This window comes from Syzygium oleosum, unplaced genomic scaffold (assembly GCF_021117445.2).
Source record: "Syzygium oleosum isolate NSW1041296 unplaced genomic scaffold, Sole_v2.1 Sole_v2.09, whole genome shotgun sequence".
In the NCBI taxonomy this organism is placed as follows: domain Eukaryota; kingdom Viridiplantae; phylum Streptophyta; class Magnoliopsida; order Myrtales; family Myrtaceae; genus Syzygium; species Syzygium oleosum.
In genome coordinates, this window is record NW_026607493.1 from 12572365 (window position 1) to 12576793 (window position 4429).

Consider the following 4429-nt stretch of genomic DNA (forward strand, 5'->3'; position numbering starts at 1 on the left):
AATGTTGACGGCTCCTTTGTCAAAAGGCTTGGTGGATGCCGCCATAGCTGGTATTTGCAGAGATCACTTGGGAATTATTGTTGCTGGCTTTTCTAAATCAATGAAAGTTTCTTCAGTTGCACAGGCGAAAACCCTAGATGTTTATGAAGCTGCTTTGTACTTAGCGTCGAGAGAAGACTTGGTTTTGAGTGTTACTGTTGAGTTTGATCAGGCAGATCAAGTTGAAGCATTGATAAGTAGTTCAATAGATTACTTCAACTAGGAGGAGCGTCATCTTATCACAGATTGTCTCAAGCTTATTAAGGCCCATCCAACTGTTAGCATAGCCCATTGTCTAAGGGAGTCCAATTGGTTTGCCAATTGGGCCGTGAAATCCCAAAGGCTTGGTTCTCTTCCACAAAATTGGCTTGCAGACCCTTCGCAGGCCCTTTCGGCCATCTTTGTCTTTCCCAAATTGGGTTGTTATAGACCTAGTTAGCAATATAATAATACTCTTTTTTTTTCAGACAAAGAAAACTACTCAATTGAATCAATTGATTGTTTTTCAAATCAATATAGGTTTAATTGGAATCAATTTTACCAATTGGGAACAAAAATTGCACAAATACCATCAATTAAATGAAGATCCCCAATTGGTGTGAAGCAATTGATTAGGATGAAATTGGCATTATCCATGATGTTGGGTTAGGGGTTTGGGGTTTGGGGTTGGGGTTCGGGGGTTCGGGGTTGGGTTTAGGGTCTAGGGTTGAAGGTTAAAGGGTTTGGAGATGGGGGTTTAGGTTTTAGGGTTTGGGGTTAGGGTTTCAGGGTTTGGGGTTTTGGAGGTATAGGGTTTAAGGGTTTGGGGTTTGGGATTTAGGGTTTCTAGCTTAGGTTTCGAAATTTCGGGGTTTCGGGGTGCGCAGTTCCGGGTGGGCGGTTTTGGGGTTTCAAGGTTTGGGGCTTTGGGGTTTGGGATTTGAGGTTCGGGGTTTATGGTTGGGGGTTCTAGTTTCCGGGTTTCGGGTTCGGGGGTTCGGGGTTGGGGGTTGGGGATTTGGGTTTAGGGTTTTAGGGTTTAGATGTCGCGCCGCGCTTTCGCATGCTAAAGAGGTACTTTCGTTTGTCATGAATGAGTAAACTGTCCCCGAATGAGCTACTATGGTCTGAAACAGATATTTCGCCAAACATTTCACATACATCCCATCACTAGACGAATGAGGGTCTCTTCCAGACCATACCTCACGAGACAGTGGGTAATTATTTTTTTTATTTTTCTATTTAACCTAAATTTTGATTTGGAGTCGCCACTAGTCTTTTTTGGTCGACTAGAGACCTAATTGAGATGTGGCAGAACCATTCCGATTTCGGTGAACCAGAGATTACATGGGTAAGTGGACTTGGTTATGCTAACTATCCCAAATTGAGATCTTTAATGCCCTTTCGGTATCTAAAACGATACGAAGTGTCTAACGTGTCACGCGAGTTCGCAAGGCCTATTCACTAATTCTAATCATTCTGATCGAGAGAAACCAATCAATCAATAAGTAATTGAACAATCAATTTCAATCCAACATAGTAATCCTAAAAGGATCCCTAAAATGAAAATCAAAACATTCAATGCCTAATGAAGCCCTAATGGCTTGTTTATTCAATGAATTGTGTTGTTTTAGGGTTTTTTAGGGGTTAAGATCCCTTTTGGGGGTTAAACCCTTTTTAGGATTTTTTAGGGGTTAAAATCCCTTTTTATCCTTAAACTGAGGAGTTATAGAAAATACTACTTGGGCTCCTCAAAAAATTGAAATTTCACTCAAAGTGGGTGGCTACGGAGTTTCTAAGTTATTCTGTGAATTTTTAAAATTTTTGATTTTTTGGGAAAAGTTTATTGACAATTTTCACTTTCCCAAAATCTATTTTTTTTACATTTTCTGAAATTTTCAATTTTTATGAATTTTTTGAAATTTTCGCATTTTTTTTGGAATTTTTGGAATTTTTTTAAAGAATTTTCTGATTTTTTCATTTTTTTATGAATTTTCAAATATTCTGATTTTTAAGAAATTTTCAAACTTTTATGAATTTTTAATTATTTTTGTAATTTTTGAATTTTTTTAATGATTCTTTTAGAATTTTTCAAAATTTTTTAATTTTCCCGTCGGAAACCTAATCGGACCGAACCGGTTCAGACCGGTTTGACCAAGTTGGACCGGCGCCGGCTAGCGCTCCGGCGAGCACCACGCCAAAATAGCGTCGTTTCTAACTTTTTTTCTTGTAGACATTTGATCGAACACCTTCTGGGCGTGAGACTGGTTTTAGCATTATCAAAGCCACTGCTTTAGACCAAATTCCGGCGACCTTCCGGTGATCATCCGATAATCCTCATTGCTTCTAAACCTTCTATCCTACACCTTCTAATCAACTAACATAACTAGATCGCCGCCGGACCGCCTTTGACTGGTGAAAACTGGGCCTAAACATCCTAACTCGAAACTGACCTATTCAAGCTTTTCTATCGTTCAGATTATCTTACAAATCGCCCTAGCTGTTTCCAACACTTTAAACAATCATCAAAGCATGAAAAGAGGTCAGAAACCGCTAACTTGAGTGGCTAGTGGTCACAGATGACACTTCAGCGAGGGCTTGCAAGCTTCAGTTATGGAGTTCATGGAGGCCGGCTTGGTGAGATGCAAGTTCAACGATCCAAGATGCAACAAACAATGAAACATATGATCAGAAACATGTTTTAAACATCAATAATCTTAAAATCAAAAAAAAAAAAACACATGATCAAACGTGATGAAACTCGAGCACCTACTCTGAATTTTTATCAAACGATGATCACGAACGAACTTTACCTTCTTTGCCGAAGCTTGATTTTGAAATTTCGAACCAAATGGTGATCGTAGGGTGATTCCTTGACACTTGCTCTCGAAGCTGATGGGCGTTGCTTCACCAGGAAAGTTTTGGGTTGATCGGCCGGAGCTCACTTTCAGGCCTTCGTGATCAGCCTTGCACTGATCACCCGGGGAGGATGTCCTCCTTTAACGATTGATTCGCAGGTGCCATTCAGTCGATCGGCGTCGGTCACTCGATCAAGGGACTTCAACTCCCTTCCCTCTTAGTCGCTCTCTCTCTCTCTCTCTCTCTCTCTCTCTCTCTCTCTCTCTATCTCTCTTTCTCTCTCTCTCATTCTCTCTAACTTTGTCTCTCTTTCTCTCAGGATTTTCGTCGTGCAAGTTGTATCCTCTAGGAATGGTTTTCCCGCCTCTTTTTACCCTTTCGCCGGAATGATTCCGGCCTCTAACCGACTCCCCAGTTGGAGAATCTCCAACTGTCTGATTAGTTTATCACGTGCTCGATTAATCGGAGTAGGTCGATGAAGACGCGGCCCTAAGCAGATATTTTCCCCTTTCTCGTGCGGGCAAGCTGGTCGGGCAAAGGGGAAGACCGACCTAGGTCGTGTCGGGTCGATCCGATCGAATTTTTCAAATTAAGCCCCATTTTGACCCAATTTGTCAAATTTAACCGCAAAATTGGATTCCTCAGCACATTTTACATCAAAATATGAGATTTGTATCAATTTTTGTCACAATTAAACTAAAAAATTTCCAAATTTGAATTCAGATCAATAGGGTTTTTGTTAAATTCAATGTCCAAATGACCTAATTGATCAAAATTGATGCCAAAATTGAATTATCCATGTCGTATTAACCCTCGGGAAAGTATGGGTCTTGATTAAAAATTTCAAATTGAATGGAATCTCCAATTTGGGTCTTAAATTCTCTAATTTCCAATTAATTTTTGGAGCTTCTCAATTTTTTTGACAAATTGTGAAATTCGACAGACCAAAATGCAATTCAGGGTCCCAGAATCAATTGTTGTGAAGACATTGTAGCCTAAAAAAGACGAAAAGTGATTTAATTGAATTTTTGGTTCAATTAGCGTATGAAATTACCCAAATTTGGGAAAAACATATTCCCAACTGAAATTTTCGAAAATTGAAACTTCAGTTATGTAATTGGAATTAAAAGAAAACTAATGGCTATTTTTATGGAATTTTTGAATTCCATTTGGTGTTTTTCTTGATTTTTCACTCACTTTAGCCAAAAGAAAATAAGGAAAAAATATTGAAAATTCTAAAAAAAATTATTTTTGGTTTAGAAATAGGTTCCCAAGCATGACCAAGGTTCGTAATCCCAATTTTGTAATTATTAAGAAAAATTGAAACATGGGCAAAAAATCATGTGTGAACATTAGAGTTTAGAGTTTAGGGTTTAGGGTTTTAGGGTTCGGGGTTTTAGGGTTTTAGGGTTTAGGGTTACGGTTTTAGGGTTTTAGGGTTTTAGGGTTTAGGGTTTTAGGGTTTTTAGGGTTTAGGGTTTTAGGGTTTAGGGTTTTAGGGTTTTTAGGGTTTTAGGGTTTTAGGGTTTAGGGTTTTAGGGTTTAGGGTTAC